Source organism: Lissotriton helveticus, chromosome 4_1 (assembly GCF_964261635.1).
Source record: "Lissotriton helveticus chromosome 4_1, aLisHel1.1, whole genome shotgun sequence".
NCBI lineage: Eukaryota > Metazoa > Chordata > Amphibia > Caudata > Salamandridae > Lissotriton > Lissotriton helveticus.
In genome coordinates, this window is record NC_136063.1 from 1,882,381,572 (window position 1) to 1,882,399,617 (window position 18,046).

The window sequence follows — 18,046 nt, forward strand, 5'->3', positions numbered from 1 at the left end:
ACACAGCTGTTTCCTATGCACCTTTTCAAGGGGACTGCAGCTCCTTTGTGCGCAGCAGCTGGACTGTCTCTGAAGCGAGAGAACTGCCCGTAGACAGGTGTCAAGTAACACACGGCGGCATTTTGCTGATTTGCACACCAGATGACAAAGACTGGAGCCCTGCTTGTAGAATCAGGGAGTCTACCGACAGACACTTCAAGCCTGTTGCTGCTGGCGGGTATCCTGCCCAGGGGCGGGGCCTGCACGGAGCTCCTCCCCCAGGGGCGTAGGGGCTGCCGGCGACCAATGGGATCGCGCTGAGGGCGGATGACTGAGGCCCGGCTCTGGAAGCAGCGTGCGAAGGGAGACGTGGTGGCTGACTGACTGCAGAGGAACTGGCTGGACCAGGAGAGGGGACGGAGCTCCGGTGAGTGTCGGAGAGGAGGGAAGGACTGCTGCTGGGCTCGAAGGCGGGTGGTGCCGAGCGGGCTGTGTATCCACCCCATCCCGCTCTGCAGTCCCGATGACCACTGGCGCCAAGAGGTGCTGAGAATACTGCAGACCGCTAAGAGGAGCCCGGGCGGGCACGGGGGTCTCACATTTCAGAGGAAGAATCCGATCTTTATTAACAAAAAAATCAAATGTATTATTCTAGCTTGCCTAGACTCTTGGCCACTCAATTCAAGCAGTCGCCCCATGTAATGCCCCTTTCCTGGGTCAGGTGAGGTCCCCCCCCCCTTGGGGTTCCCGGCGCAGTCTGGGCTGATGCACCGCCGGGGCAGCAGTGTGTCTCGTGGGTGTCTGCGTCTCGCCACTCGCACTGTGTTGTCTTTGGACACACGTCTACCGTAAGACCGGAGTGAACTACCTATTAAATTAGTGTGGGATTATGTCCATTTACCAGCTGTGTTGGGGATATTGTTTTTCATGTAGATTGGCCGTTAAGGCGAGCCCCCCTCTTATTTGAGCCCTGCATGACCCAGCAGTGGTTGCTCTTAAGCAGAGTGGCGGGAGTAGAGGCCCTCGTTTGAGGAGTATTATAGCGCCCACACCCAGTCGCCCTAGCACCATTCAGTGGGGCGGAGCAATCAAAAAAGTGGATCAGTCCATTAAAGTGTGGCGCGTCTCTCTCGTCAGTACTGCCTCCTTGGGCTTCATGTATTTATTCTCAGCCGCCCTCCTCTGAGCACACGGTGGGTTACCTCTCGCTGTGCAGGCAGCAGCCCTGTGATGGATGGAAGGCAGTTTGTCTGCCTGTCTGTGTCACGAGGAATGAAGCGCCTATTTTACCATGGCCGCGCCGTGAGGTGAATAGTAAAATGATGTTGTCAGGTACCTTCTACCCGGCAGATGACGTTCATTAGAGGTGTGCTGGGAAAGGGCTGGGTGTCTCCTGTAGGTGTGGCTGTCAATTAGACGAACCCTTTAAGGGTGTGCGTAAAATATAGGAACTAGGAGTGTGCCCCAGGGGTTATGTGGCGTGAAAGAAATAGGCGCGTTAATTTGTGTGTTCATGGGAGGTGAACAAATCGGGCGTGTCCTCTGAAGGGCGTGGTGGCATGATCAGGCGTACCCCCAGGAGTGCAGTGCAGATACCAGTCAGTTGTGCTGTCAATGATCCAGGGATCTAATACATTGCTCTCCCTCTTGGGAGAGAGCACCTTCGAGCACAACTGTAGATGTGAAGTTCAAAAAAAGGTTTATTCCAAACACACAATAGTGTTTATCCAACATTCACAGTTTATTAAACTCATTATAAGTTCATGGCTTAATAAGGATCACTGGGTAGTTGGTATTCAAAATATCTTGATCAGCAATGCAGTGTTACACATGATAGCAAATCCCGATGCATTTCGGGCCACGCCCTTCCTCAGGGGATAACTAATGGTGTAACTACGCAAGGACTCCGCGGAGTTCCGAACCCTCGCTGGTCCTATGCCAGTGGACCGAATGCATCCATTATTAATCAGGTTGTAAGAGTGAGAAAACCAGGCGTGCCCTCAGATGCCATTTTTTCTTGTGTTGTCACTTTTGTTTGCTTTCATTGGCCTTTGCATAGGGAATGGTGGATATGCACACACACGCACTTGCTCGAAACACCATCGAGTGACAATATAGACCCCTATAAGCAGGAGAGATAGTTGCTAGAATGTGTGCCAATGTCCCAGTTGATTAACCAGTCTTATTACTACCAATTGTTTCCCCAGGTACATTCTGTGGTTCTTTTTAACCATTGTTTATTAAAGTAATTATGCCTGGTCGGAGAGATTAGTAATCTTACCCCCTTCGCTTCCTGTTGAGTTTTGCGTTCTTTACAAATGTACTTACCATAACATAATGCATACTTTCTTGCTTTCCATCTTCCTTAGTTCATGTCAGATTTGTGTACATATGAATCGTACAATAGCGGTGATGCACTCAATGTTCTGATAGTCAACCTGATATACCATCGAATCAAAATTTCTCAAAGTTGGTGTGTGCCCTCTGCGGTGGTTCCACCCTGCCACCCATTCACATTTGAAACAACAAATCTAGGACAGTAAGTCTTAGACAGAGTGCGCACTCTGCCTAAGACCTACTGTCCTAGATTTGTTGTTTCAAATAAGATTTGTGTACATGCCATGTTAAATAGCTTTTTGGACCCTTCAAGCATAGAAAGGGCTCTGTATGCCCTGGAGTACCATATTTCATGTTGCTATCGCACCAATTTATTTTGCGTATTGTGGAAGAACTCAGAGAACCACAGTATGATACAGCTGCAAACATGGTGCATTTTTTGTATTTGTATATCGTCAGTTGCTGTAAGAGGTACAGGTGCTGTTAGTACGCTTTTTCTTTCATGGTGATATGACTTGGATTATAAGAAGACATGTCATTTTCAGTTTTTGGGAACTCATCAAATTGCAAATACCTATTATGAAGTAAAGTCTGTTTAGACCAGGCAAGCAGGCAACTCACATATACCTATATTGCGTTTCTTCTGAAAATAGTGACTTTAGTAGGGTTTTTAGAGAAGTGGGTGGTTTCTCTGAAACGGAGTTGTGCTCTGATTTTCATTAAGTCCATGAAAAAATAAATCCAGAAACGTCCTTCCTCTGAACAAGTCCGTGCCTGGTGCAGGAGGCAGAATGCCTGAGTCACTGAATGAGTAACCTCACATGCTCATTTATCTCGTCAGTAGTTTCAGAAGCCGCAGCCATGGCGGGAGTGCGCGAGACTGTGCAGGGAGTTCAGTTTCAGGAAATGCACTCCATGTGCTTCCCCCACAGTCCAAGCCAGAATTGCATCAGCAGTGTTTAGTTTGGACGCCGTCTCACCGTGTACATATGACTTTGTGCTTTCAACTTGTAAATCTATTAACCTTGTCTTCCCCACCACAATATACACAGTCAAAGAATGTTTAGAAGTGTATAATGGGGTATATGGCATGCCCTGTACACCCTGCATGGCAAAACCTCAAAAGGAAGGAATGCTGATCAAAGACAGATTGCTTCTTTTCCCGGCATATTTATCCATTTACATAGTTTCGTTTGTGATCTGTTTTGTAGGGGATCTGGGTCTTCAGAACGAGACCAGGCCGGACATCTTCTGCACGTGGACAGAACCTGTGTTTGAGATTGTGCATGTGGCATTTATCAATACAGTTATATCTTTGGGATACACATGCATGTGGATGTAATGTCTCTCCTAGGGCCATATTTTCCTAGGGGCTCCTTCATATCAACCAACAGCTCAGCACATGCATTGCTTCCTTTCTTGAACAATGCATGTGACTCGCTGTAGCCTTTTTGGAAAGGGTGCTTGTACCTCTCTTATTTATTTATTTATTTATAGCATTTCTAGAGCGCTCTGTCACCTGTCAGGCATCCTGGCGCTAATAGTGAATTGACATAGCCTACCTCCTACAGAACCTACTGAGGCTCACCCCTAGATCTTAGGAAATAACCATGTTTTTAAATTCCTTCTAAATAGCAGGAGATCACTTATTTGTCTCAGCTCAAAAGGCAGGGTGTTTCAGAGTTTTGCAGCAGCGACCTCAAAGAATCTACCACCTTCTCTAACTTTTTTTTAATCTAGGGATTTTTATCAGTTTTGCCCCAGATGAGCATAATGTTCGAGCACAAACATACCTCTCAAATTTACTTTGAAAAGAGGTGAGACCCATTCCATGCAAGGCCTTAAATACCAGGCAGAGTGATTTGAACTGGATTCTTTGTTTCACAGGAAGCCAGTGCAGCTCCGCCAGAGCCAAAGAGGCGGAGGACCTTCTAGACCAACCAAGTACTAATTTAGCTGCAGTTGACTGCAGCCTGTGCATCCTAGCAAGTAGAAACTTTGGTGACTCAAGGAGGAGGGCATTACAGTAATCAACCCTGCTAAGTACAGTGCTCCGAGCTATCAAAGAGCGCGCCAAAGGAGGAAGCAGGATATTCCATAAAGAACGGATAATAACCAGACAACAACCTACTACTTTCGTCACATGCGCCTCCAAGGTGAGTTTACAGTCAAATGTCACTCCCAGGTTGCGGACTGACTTAACAGGCAGAACTAAGTTGGAGGGATCAGAGGGCCAAAAATTGCTGGGCAACCCGGGATGAATCCTTTCCGGGGAGCAGTAAAGCAGCTCCGTCTTGGACGCATTAAATTGCACCGAGTTATCTCTCAGCCACAATGTTGTATCTCGCATGCAACTGTGAAACTCATCAAGAGAGGTTGACTGGGCTCCCTCCAAAGAGAGAATTAATTGCGTGTCATCCACATAATTAACAATCTCAATATTGTGACGCTTGATGACAGTCATCAGGGGTTTCAAGTAGATATTGAACAAAATAGGGCTGATGGCTGAACCCTGTGGCACGCCATGCGGGACACTAGTAAAACCAAATTGGAAAGAGGAGAGGGAGGCTGACTGCTGCCTGCCTGACAGAAACGATTGAAACCACCTCAAGGCACAGCCCTTCACTCCCTCCCTCCTCTTTAAGTCGTCTTATCAGGATTTCATGGTTAACCGTATAGAAGGCAGCAGACAGGTCAAGCAGAATAAGTACAGCTGCCTGCCCCCCCCTGAAGTTCGTCCATCACGGCAACCAGAGCCGTTTCAGTGCCATGGGCCGGTCGAAACCCAAACTGTTCCACCTCCAGAAGCTTAACTTGTTCTAAATATTTAGACAGCGTGCTACTCACCACCCGTTCCACTATTTTAGCAGGGTAGGAGGGAGATGGGTCTACATTTTTTAGGGCACTCTGGATCGTGGGAGGGCTTTTTAAGCAAGGGTGTCACCAGTGCCTGCTTCCACTGAGACGGCACCACCCCATCAGTGAGAGACTGATTGCACATCAAACGAAGCGTGGGGAACAACACTGCTCTAAATTCTTTCCAAATCTTACCAGGCAGTGGATCCAAGGGAGAGCCAGATGCAATACCATCAGCTAGCCTACAAAAATCCTCAGGCTCCAAGGATGGAAACTCAGAAAGAGAGCCCAAGGTAGCCCCCTCCAGGTTGACATTGGCAGCCACAGTACGACTATCCTCCAAGAATGTTAAAAATGCTTCTAGCACTATTGGGGGCATTAAGTATCAAGGTGGCAAAATGGTCGGCTTTAGACCTGTTGATCCTCTTCCTATATTCTGCAATTTTTAATCTCCAGGACAGCTTGTCCACATCCTAGTAACCATGCCTCCATTTCCTCTCAGCCCGTTTACATTCATGTTTCAGGGTTTTCAGTTCCTCGCTGAACCAAGGGGTAGAGGGTCTACCCCTGCTCTGAAGGTTCTTTAGGGGAGCACGAGAGTCGAGAGCCAGAGTAATTTTCCTGCAGAAGGCGGAATAGTTCTGAGGCTAAGCCTTCAAGAGGACGTGGTTCTTTGCAGTGTATCTGTTCCTGGGTTGACCTCTTCACGTTGCTGATAGCCTTTATGGAGCTTTGCACCACTTAAAGCTTGCAGTATTAATACATCGCATTGCCATAACGTGTTTTTCATACGTGTTTTATTGGCGCTGAATTACAGGTGCTTACTGGTAGGCAGCTCGAAGATGCACCTTTTACTGACTGCTGGAACAAAAAGCTCCAACTGTTCAATCACTTACTGAAGTCCTTTTTCAGTTTCAGTGGCAGATATACTTTATGTCTGAAAGATCTATATAGACTATCCTCGTGAAAAGTAGTTAAACACTAGGGCTAGAAAAGGTGTTTACCTTAGGATGGGCTGGCTGCAGTTGGAAGAAGTGGTTTAGTTGTATTTATTTTGCCACTTCCTGCCTTGCTTGCTGCGCCAATAATCTGTTTTTATTTTGGACTCGTAGGAGCTGCTTACGTTCAGATGTATGCACAGAGGCTATAGCTTGTGCCCCAGTTAGTGAACAGATTTTCTAAACTACCCAGCGTTAGCAAAGCCAGTCTGTCTCGCTATTGTGACCTATCTGCTTTACCAACAGTTTTTAGCCGCGCTGCAGAGAATCCCTGATGCTTTCCAGTGTGGCTGAAGTATATTAAAAAAAAATCCCTAGATGGGGTCACCCACATCATTTTGTAAGCGTGCCCAACGCATGCTTGCACCTACAAAAATTACACAGGTATATTTTTCACTGATCCGAGTTGGATCGGTAACTAAAGGTAAAAAGCATGCAAACTTTTTTTTGTTTGTTTACTTTTTAAAGTGTAACAAACACAACAAAGAGGGAGTGGAGAGAGGAAGTGGATTCGGTCTCCCCATACACAAGTTTTTAAACAAGAGGAATCCACAAAAGTATGGTATAGTGTGGGCCCTACAATGGTGAAGAGCACACAGTGTTCTTTACATACCCCTCACACACCAAAAGGGCCCTTGGTGTTATGCTTCATCATTGGGGTCTCCGCATCCATCTACAGAATGCGGCGTGCTGCTGACCAACAATTACGTGGGAGCACTGAATTTTAAACTATGTGTGGAGGTATTGGATGGTAAGGGAGTGGTGGGGTCAGAAGTGAACAAATGTGTGGATGTAAAAAAATACCTGCCACGTGAGGTCTAATACATTTTTATTGGGCCTCTGTGCTGGTATTGTTAAAAGGGGTGTGGTGGAGGTATTTTGTATTTTAATGTACTATACGTCGACATGTTTTGAAGCAGGAGCTTCTTCTTCAGGACGGGGTGCACAGATCCCCACCGTACTCACGTCAGGGTGTCAATGGGCGTAACTATTTAAAGAAAATATGTTTAATCAAGGTAAGAAAGAGACTAAAATATGCCTGCTTAGTTTTTCTTACTCGCAAGTACTTGCAATGAGGACCTGGGAAAAAGAGAACACCGGAAGAAAACGCGTGGTATTTAGTTGAAAATGTCCAACATGATGGTACAGTGACCTAGAAAAAAGTGATGGCGGCACTCTCTAGACTTGTCATCCTATTTCAGTGAAGTGTCCTGTAAAGGAAAAATGGACAAGTACCAGACATACATACACATAACCTAATACACACGCTCTATTTGGATTTTCACTAAATGTTGTTGTAGTCTGGGATTTAATAGATGAGGTAAAAATAGTCAAATAATGCGTACTTTCTGCCATTCATGTGGTTGGCATCATGAGCGGGAAACACTGCCCCATGGTGTCTTTAATTTCTTTCAAGTATTATAGCTATTAGAACCATAGGATGGTGGCAGTAAAAATACTAATACAATGGCAAATAGTCACTATGGTTGGTCCGAGTTTGTTTTTTTGGTAAATAACGCCTGGCAATAGATACATGGAGTTTAGCATCCAGAGTATAGAAAAAAGTGGGGGGGGGGGGCAGTACCCACGTCATGGTATGCACGACTATGTAGGATAGTTAACAGTGCCAGGTAGTTAAGCAAACATTGTGGGACCTCACATATAAGAGCATAAACTCAAATTTAGCCTTTTTTTGGGGGGTGAAAACTAAAATGGTGGTGGTGTAATGTACACGCAAGCTCCATATGTTCTATTTCTTGGAGACATATCCCAAAGAAAGGTTCATGGGCCATTTCAAGGTAGTGTTTGGCTATAACAGATCGGGGACAAACCCCCTTCAAAAATCTAATTCAGCTTACTCCACGGATGTCATCGTTAAGCCCATCAGTATTGGTCCCTAGACGGAACACCCAACGTTGTTCTTTCTCAAAGGCCTTTTTCTGAGGGGAGCTGTTCAATTATGGTCCAATTGAGGTCATTCACAGTGTGTGTCTGTTAGAAATTGGGAAGCCATTTTGGTCATACTCTTTTTCCACCTGACATTACTCTTGTGTTCGCCAATTCTGATCTTAGCCGGTCTCGATGTTATACCAATATATTCAAGGCCGCACGGGCAAGTGATCATATATATGACATTTTTAATGTTGCAATAGGTGAATTTTCTTTGTTCCTATTCACTTCCATTCCTGAATTTTAGGTGTCTACTCTTTTTTTCGTTAGGTGGCAGCTACTGCAATTGCCACAAGGATGATGGCCCTGGACCGATTGGACAGTAGGCTGTTCTGGTTGATTGTTGCGTGGCTTGATATGGACCAGAATGTTCTTGAGGTTCCTGCCTCTTTTGTGGGCGAACAGGGGTTTCTCTAGGTTCAGGTCGCTGGACACCAGAGTCCTCCAGTGTCTGTTCACAATCTTTGAAATCTCGTTGGAGTGGGTATTGAAGGTGGTTACACAGATGGGCCTTTTGTTTGGTTCTTTTTGTACCCTTTCCTCCAAAAGAGCATCCCTATTGTTGTTGCGTGCTCTTTTCATGGCCCTGTCTATCACTGGTGTCGGATACATCCGGTTGTGAAGTTTGTTTCTGCGGTCCACTACTTGTGTCTTGTAATGCTTCACGTCGGAGCAGTTCCGTCTGAGGCGGAGGAACTGGCCATAAGGGAGATTATCACGTAGGTGACGTGGATGGAAGCTATCGTACCTCAGGAGACAGTTTCTTGATGTAGGTTTAAAGTGGGTGGTAGTCTTTAGAAACCCTCCTTCTGGGTAAATGTTGAGGTCCAGAAACACCATCACATGATACTGAGCTTGTGAATTTTAGAAAGGTGTTCTGTGTTTTGAGCCATTCCATAAATTGTTCAACTGATTGGTAATCACCTTCCCAGATGACCAAGACATCGTCTATGTAGCATCTCCAGGATTTTATGTTGTGTCTGTAGGGGTTACTTTGATGGAGGATTTTTTGAGCTTCCAGGTGGTGAACATAGAGGCTGGCCAAACTAGGGGCAAAAGTGCTTCCCATGCTGGTGCCGTGGCTCTGTAAGTATAGTGTTTTTTTCATACTGGAAGAAGTTCCTTGTTAATGCCAAAGTGATGCACTCCATCACTAGGTTCCTCGGGGTTTGGTATTCCCATTGTGTGGAAAACAGGATGCGGTTGGGATAGTCGAGCACTGGGAATCTCCTCCTTTTGTAAGTACGGCACAGCCAAGATAGATAACAGGAATGCAGTACACCTTTCTCAAGTAAGTAATGCATTGGTCGGCAGGTCCATGACTGTGTTTTGCTCTACTGCACGCTTTGTAGGTTGCTATGAAGCACAGCAATCCCACCGTTTTGAATGCTCATGATACCAACCACATGAATGGCAGCAAGTATGCATTAGTTGACTATTTTTACCTCATCTATTAAATCCCAGACTACAACAACATTTAGTGAAAATCCAAATAGAGCGTGTGTTTTATGTTCTGTATATGTATGTCTTGTACTTGTCCATTTTTCCTTTACAGGGCACTTCACTGAAATAGGATGACATATTCTGTCTAGAGTGCCGCCATCACTTTTTTCTAGGTCACTGTACCATCATGTTGGATATTTTGAACTAAATACCACGTGTTTTCTTCCTGTGTGCTCTTTTTCAGGTCCTCGTTGCAGGTACTTGTGAGTAAGAAAAAAAAGGCAGGCACATTTTAGTCTTTCTTACCTTGATTAAACATATTTTGATTAACAGTTACGCCCATCGACACCCTGACGTGAGTAAAGTGGGGATCTGTGCACCCGTGCTGAAGAAGAAGCTCCTGCTTCGGAACATGTCGACTCACACATGAGGTACTGTACATTAAAATACAAAATACCTCCACCGCACCCCTTTTAACAATACCAGCAAGGAGGCCCATTAAAAATGTATTAGACCTCACGTGCCAGGTATTTTTTAACATCCACACATTTATTCACTTCTGACCCCACCACTCACTTACCATCCAATACCTCCACACACCACACATGGTTTAAAATTCAGTGCTCCCACGTAATCGTTGCTCAGCAGCACGCTGCGTTCCGTAGAGGGATGCGAAGACCCCAATGATGAAGCATGACACCAAGGGCCCTTTTGGTGTGTGAGAGGTATTTAAAGATCACTGTGTGCTCCCCACCATTGTAGGGACCACACTATACCATACTTTTGTGGATTCTTCTTGTTTAATAAAATACTTTTTAAAGTGAAACGGTAGAGCACGGAATCAATGGTGGGGGATGAAGCAATATGGAGAGAAGTGAATCGGATGCAAAAGCTACATGGGAATGCTGGGGGGAACCATTGCTGGAGCAACAACGCAAGTAAGGGTGGGGGAAGGAACGTGGAAGCAACAAAGGAAAGTCAGTAGGGGAGAGGTAATGGGAACAAGCACACTGGTGAGCACAACTGGGAGAGGGGCGCGCAACGGAGAGCAAGACTGGGAGTGAAGTACACCAGGGAGATGGCTTGAAAACATGCACTCATTGAGTGCTCAACACAAAAGAAAAAAGTAATGCTTGTAAAGCAAGCAATGGGAGCAGAGATGGCAGTTAAAGCGCTGTTACAGAGGCAATCCCTTCATGAGAGGGACAAACACATATTTGACACGCTGGGGCGCGAATAAGAAGCCGGCAATTAAGTGACAAAGCCAACCAATGGTAAGGTATGGACAGGTTCCCTCTGTTGTCGGTAAAGCACAGTATACCTTGAAACAGACAGCACAAATGCTGTCTTGTAGGATTGACTTAAAAAACAGGTCAAGTCATAGACATAGCAAACATAAGGAGATGATGGACGGAGTAATTAAACTTTTCAGACCCTCACTCCCAGTCACAGATCTGGGTTGAATTCATCATCGTCTGGAGGCAAAGTGAGACTGGGGTTTCATCACTCAGTCCTACATCTCCTTGTGTTTGCTTTGTTCGCCCTAAGTTGGCAGGGTATGCCCAGATGTGGGTCCATTGCTCACTTTGCCACTGGATTCAAGCTAGCATGGCTGATGAGGGGTGTTACCCCAAAACCGGTCCCAGGATGTTAGTTTATGGTCCAGGAAAGACCTGGTTTGGCAGTTCGGGCTGGACTGGTCACATGAGGAACAAGGTCAAGGTTGTTCATTTAAGGTTTGGCGAAAACTGCCTATCCAGGGAGACCTAAAATTGGTTCCAGCAAATTTACTGTGTTGCAACCGCCAGTCCTACATGTACACTGAACCACTGGAAGGTGGTTAGAAACATTTTACAAACCTACAAATTAAAATGTTTAGCCTCTATGTACTAAGGTAGTGGATTTTACTCCCCTGCTGTCCCTCATGTTTATATGCACAGAAAGGCGTTTTGGGTAGTGTGGCCACTTCGAAATACAGAGAAATAATCACTTGCATTGTTTTTTTTACCGGCCCTTCACCATTGGCATTTTTATTATTTATTATATTTTTTTTTTGAAATTTCCAGTGATTTTTTTTTTTTCTTCAAATTGCCTCACTTTAGCAAAGGAAAGGCTTTCATTGATTGTGGAATGCAGACAGCATGGAGTAGATAGTCGCAGTAAGCCGATTGGTTGGGATTGTTCTAGCCTCTAATGTTTCCGACCCTTGATAATCCATGGAATGTCTTGTTGTGTCTGTCCAGCGAGAATGCGGTGTTTCACATACAGCATTTCCTGACGACTGATGGGAATTTTCACAAGTAGATTGTATGCTCTTCGAGGCAAAGGGGAAAGTGGCCCTTATAAATCCTCTGTTTTTAGTAGATATTTTGTATTTGGTTTCCCACAATTTATTATGAACAGACAAGTGCCTGAGTTTGCTGTGGAAATGATTGTTTTTAATGTGGCGATTGACTTGCACTGTAAGAAGGGGACCCGTATCATAAATATATATCCACGATTGACAAAAACGAACTGTCCCCGAAATAGAGTTGGTATGAAAGGCTTAATATAACTATAAAGGAAAGAAACCTAGCGGGAAGAATCTGCTCAACATTTTATACTTTTAACTCTTGTTTAAAGATGCCTCCTTTAAAGACTGTTTATTTCAGTAGTGTTTTTTTCAGCTACCTGCTAACGCTTTTAAATGAACAGTGTGTTCAGACTGAAAAAGCTACACACTAGCGCTGTTCTTTTTTGTGGTTATGTGCTGTCACGCTTTGCAGAGATAAAAGTTGCCATCAGCGTGGCAGTTGTGCTTTGGTGATACGGCACACATGAGCCATGATCTACACCTCACTGGAGGCCAAAGTTGGCTGGAAAGTGCCTAGTGTTACTTGTGTGTGGTGAAGACGTCTCACTGCCGTTCAGGGTAGTCCGCTTTTGTGTCGTGGGCCAAAACTGGTTAACATATGGTTCGCCCCTTTATGCAGCGGTAGAGATGAACTAAAACCACTGGAATGGAATGCTGATCCGTGAAATCCCTGTTGGTTATGAAGTGCGTTGTTTAAGCATTGCAATAGGGCAGGGGTCTTCAAACTGGGTGGCGGCCCCTTCTAGAGAGGCCTCCAGTGATCCCAGGGGAGCGCCAGGCTCTGGACAAGAGATTGCAGTTAAGTTCTGATGCCGTTTTAAAAATGTAATGTTTAAATACGCCTATACATCATTTAACATAGCCTATTTAATAGAATAATTGTGAAGATTTTTTTTGTCCGTGGGGTGGGGGGGGGGGGGGGGGTTAAGAGCCTGAAGAAGTTAAAGACCCCTGGGCTAGTGGCCTCGTAGTAGTACTTGATGCATACAGAGTTCAAAGTTAGTTTAGGACAAACACCTTTAAAAACAAAAAGCGCTGATGATGTGACCGCTTTAATTTCTTTTGTTTTAGTTTTTGACTCCGAACTTATCATCAACATGCTGCCACCCCTCGCCTCCCTCCCACGCAGCCTTCCCGTATGTACGGCGGAGGTACACAAAAGAGCTGCGGCTTTGCCCTTGCCAGCTCTGGTGCCCGTGACCTCAGCCCGGTGGAATGTGTGTGACCAGACCAGCTTCCCGTCTGTGCTGCTGATGCTAAAGTGGGAGATATGAATGGTCCCCCAGAACCGATGATTAGGCGCTGTTGAGGCGCGCTTGCCCACACGTTCAGTGTTTTGATGTTTCGGTTTTCGACGACCACAGCTCGCTGGCGCCAGAGCCGTGTGTAGGAGCTGGCAGTAGTGTGTGTCCGTCTCCAAAAAGTCTTTGCTGTTGTCCGCGTGTCCTGCTGGGCCTTCCAGCACGTGGGGAGGGGTGGGGTGCGGTCTGAAGAGGTGCTCATGACTGACTCTTCAGTTATTGTAAATCCCATATTATATAGATGAATAGGCATTGAAACAGCTAAATGCTGGAGAGATTTCAAGTACAGGTCTTACATATATTAAAAAAACTCTTAATTGTTCGCTGGAGGGTATTACGCTAACTTGCAGGAAAGGAACAGAATGGCGGGGGGAAGGGGGAGACGAGGGATATGTAATTTTAGTTCAAACAGCAACTTTGAGTGCAAAAGTGAACTTGAATTTCAAGGCAAGGCAAGATGGAGCACACTATTTATGCAGTGTGAACCTATTAATGGTGCACGGAGAAGTCCACTGATGTGCCTCCTGCCTTTTATTAAAATTCAAGGTTTCTCTCTACCGGCTAAGAAAATCCCAATTGTGCTCTGCAGATTGAAAAATATATTCTGTAATGACGGGTAGTGAGTGGTTCTCTTGACGTCTTGGTCCGAGTCACAAAAAGTGCACGACGGTGGCCACTAAAACTGTATTTGCGGACTGCATGAGCGTCGGTTTTATTAGCTCACGTAAGCCCAGAGCTCTCCGGATCCGAGCTCTGGTTTGTCTCCTGCCTCTGTCCTCATGTGCTTGGCTTCCGTTTCCCATGCACGTCTCCAAGCTCTGCGTGTTGTCAGCCGACTTCCTTCCCTCATCCCTCCTCCACTCTGCTCTCTGTTTCATGTTAGTTCATTTTTTCCTCCACACCCCCCCATGGGGTTGCGGATTCCAGGTTTTGGCTGCAGCGCATGTATTTTATCTAAGTATAGTTTATTGATACATGCTACAAATGCATGCACTCTCGGGTTTCTGTTTCCCCCTGTGGTTCTCGGTAGATTCTAAAGGCATCATCCCCTCTCCATTGGCTCCTCAGTGGAATTGTATAAAAGCACCTCCAGTCAGCCCTGCACGGTTCAGTGTGTTATGTGATGCAGCGATATCAGACATGATACAAGTGAAGAAAGGGGCACATCATAAAGGTTTTTTTTACCTGTCGTAGTTACGAGATTTGAACATATCATAAGGTATATATTTCATGCCACGCACATAGCTGAAGGCGTGTGCACAGAATGCAAGTTATTAGGGCATACATATGCGTAACTTGATTTCCAGGTAAACACACTGCAAATAATGTTGTTAACATATAGTCTATTTGTAAACCTTTTCCATGCACTTCTAGCCACATGCACCGTAATGGCTGATATGTACATCGTGCAATACGGGATGGGAAGTTGGAGACTGTCCGGAAGTGTGTAGAAAGGGAAGACTTATATTAGCAAAATATTTACATTAGAGGGAAAAAAGCACTCTAATTTGTCAACTTACTTCCCATCACAAGTCTTCCCTTTGCTGGAAAGCTTCTGCAAAGCACGTCACTTGTGAACTACATACCCAGTTGTCCCTGTGGTGTTCTTTGGCCTTACCAATCAGGCTTGTGCCCCTGCTGTGGCACCAAGACTACTCTATACCTCTTGTATACTGGATAAGGGTGGGACTGCTGTTCAGGTGATGGCTGATGCCGCTTGTGTACTGGATATGGGCGGTACTGCTGTTCAGGTGATGGCTGATGCCTCTTGTGTACTGGATATGGGCGGTACTGCTGTTCAGGTGATGGCTGATGCCTCTTGTGTACTGGATAAGGGCGGTACTGCTGTTCAGGTGATGGCTGATGCCTCTTGTGTACTGGATAAGGGCGGTACTCCTGTTCAGGTGATGGCTGATGCCTCTTGTGTACTGGATAAGGGCGGTACTCCTGTTCAGGTGATGGCTGATGCCTCTTGTGTACTGGATATGGGTGGTACTCCTGTTCAGGTGATGGCCGATGCCTCTTGTGTACTGGATAAGGGCGGTACTGCTGTTCAGGTGATGGCCGATGCGTCTTGTGTACTGGATAAGGGCGGTACTGCTGTTCAGGTGATGGCCGATGCCTCTTGTGTACTGGATAAGGGCGGTACTGCTGTTCAGGTGATGGCTGATGCCTCTTGTGTACTGGATAAGGGCGGTACTGCTGTTCAGGTGATGGCTGATGCCTCTTGTGTACTGGATAAGGGCGGTACTGCTGTTCAGGTGATGGCTGATGCCTCTTGTGTACTGGATAAGGGCGGTACTGCTGTTCAGGTGATGGCTGATGCCTCTTGTGTACTGGATATGGGCGGTACTGCTGTTCAGGTGATGGCTGATGCCTCTTGTGTACTGGATAAGGGCGGTACTGCTGTTCAGGTGATGGCTGATGCCTCTTGTGTACTGGATAAGGGCGGTACTGCTGTTCAGGTGATGGCCGATGCGTCTTGTGTACTGGATAAGGGCGGTACTGCTGTTCAGGTGATGGCTGATGCCTCTTGTGTACTGGATAAGGGCGGTACTGCTGTTCAGGTGATGGCTGATGCCTCTTGTGTACTGGATAAGGGCGGTACTCCTGTTCAGGTGATGGCTGATGCCTCTTGTGTACTGGATAAGGGCGGTACTGCTGTTCAGGTGATGGCTGATGCCTCTTGTGTACTGGATAAGGGCGGTACTCCTGTTCAGGTCATGGCTGATGCCTCTTGTGTACTGGATAAGGGCGGTACTGCTGTTCAGGTGATGGCTGATGCCTCTTGTGTACTGGATAAGGGCGGTACTCCTGTTCAGGTCATGGCTGATGCCTCTTGTGTACTGGATAAGGGCGGTACTGCTGTTCAGGTGATGGCTGATGCCTCTTGTGTACTGGATAAGGGCGGTACTGCTGTTCAGGTGATGGCTGATGCCTCTTGTGTACTGGATATGGGCGGTACTGCTGTTCAGGTGATGGCTGATGCCTCTTGTGTACTGGATAAGGGCGGTACTGCTGTTCAGGTGATGGCTGATGCCTCTTGTGTACTGGATAAGGGCGGTACTGCTGTTCAGGTGATGGCTGATGCCTCTTGTGTACTGGATATGGGCGGTACTGCTGTTCAGGTGATGGCTGATGCCTCTTGTGTACTGGATAAGGGCGGTACTGCTGTTCAGGTGATGGCTGATGCCTCTTGTGTACTGGATAAGGGCGGTACTGCTGTTCAGGTGATGGCTGATGCCTCTTGTGTACTGGATATGGGCGGTACTAGTCAGTGTGTATACATCACTCAGTGACATTTGATATGGTAATCGAAGGGATGCTCCCTTCCATTCTGGTATCCACTAGGAGGATTGAGGGGAAAGCCCATGATTAGTTTACTTTTTCTTTAGCGCATCCAGGTGGGAAATCCCAGGACTGATTCAATCCCATTGGTTTTGTGGTAATGCAAGGGTCGACCAAGGCCCCATCCTAGTGAACATCTACATGGCATTCCTGTCCACCAGTATGTTTACAACACCAAGCACTTTCTGAAAATGTCCTTACATGCCGTTATTTTCCTCCTGCTTCAATGTTTTAGTTCTATTTAGGGGCAGATGTTTCATTACTTCCTAAAATCAGTCTACCCGAAGACCTAGTTTTTTTTTTAAATCACCTCCTCCAGAAATCTCATTGCACTTTGCTCTTCCTGTTGCCCACTTAAATGTCTCACCTTTGACCTCTGACGCAGTGAACTCTGAGCGTCACTTTAAAATAGACTCTGCTTCAGAAGCCACAAGGGAAATCTCGTGCCAACCTGTTTTCTTCCTGCATATTCTTAAGACCCAAGCCCTTCTTGTTCCATATTCCAGTCACTCATTATGTCAGGACTGCATGACAGAAGTGCATTCATGTCTGCTCTTCCTTACTGTTCCCGCTCAAGGCTATCCTACTTTGCTGCTTTCTTTTGTCTTAGAGGCTAATTAACTTGACAATAACACCACTTTTCGTATTCAGTTCCATGGCTTCCTCTTCAACTGTAGACCTCCTTCAAAATCTCCTGCCTCACTTTTAAAGCACTTTTCTTGGGTTACCCACAATATCTGGCGAGAAACTGGACATTTTCTGAGGCTCTACAGTTGGCGGAGGCCAGCACTCTCTCTATCTAGATGTCCCTAGATTTTGAAATGCCTGCGGGTCAGTCTAGGCCTTTTCTTTTTTTTAAAAAATTTTTTATTGGTTTTTTAAACCAACATATAATACAATACAGAAACGCGTGGCTCGCTTGCTGTACAGGGTATGTTATTGATAGCCTGGGTTACAGAGGCTTGGCTTCCCTGTGTTTGACATTGTACAACATTTAACATGTAACATTTACCATGTAACATAGAACATGTAACCTGAGACTTTAAACGTTGATGGGTGCCTGGCAAACGCTGTTGGTTTGTGCTTTGTGGTCGGCCCCTATCCTCTAGGCTACTCTGTGGTGCGTGTTGGTTGACTGCGAGGTAAAGCTGTTGCAGCGTCTGTTTTTGTATTTCTGATTAACAAGATCTGGCTCTCCAAGAAAGTCTTACAAATTTAGTAAAAGCTGAAAACCCAATCCTTTCAGTATGCTTTCCCTACGCGCTGCTGACTTCGTCTGTGTCCCTCCTGAAACAATTTTGGATGTCCTACCCTCTATTCCTCAGTTTTAGTCTCAGTATTTTTAGGTCTTTGCTACGGACAAGTTTAGCAGTTGTTTCTAGTACATAACATACGCTTGAAGTGGGCTTTGGGCCAGCCTCTTGCTCATAATTGGATGGCTTTGATATTGATTTCGGTTATTTACTCCTCTGGACCCTCTG

At 45.9% G+C, this 18,046-nt stretch overlaps 1 protein-coding gene across 2 annotated transcripts in view; it reads left to right on the forward strand.

Annotated features, from left to right (window-relative positions):
• Positions 1 to 312: 312 nt before the first annotated feature.
• PLS3 (plastin 3) overlaps positions 313 to 18,046 on the forward strand; it is a 440,804-nt gene continuing 423,070 nt past the window's right edge. Inside the window, exon 1 of one of the 2 annotated variants that reach the window (XM_078688533.1) lies at positions 313 to 406. The gene's annotated coding sequence lies outside the window, so the exon portion shown is untranslated. Of the gene's footprint in view, positions 407 to 9,919; positions 9,995 to 18,046 lie in introns of those variants that run through there. The other variant, XM_078688534.1, reaches the window with a different exon arrangement.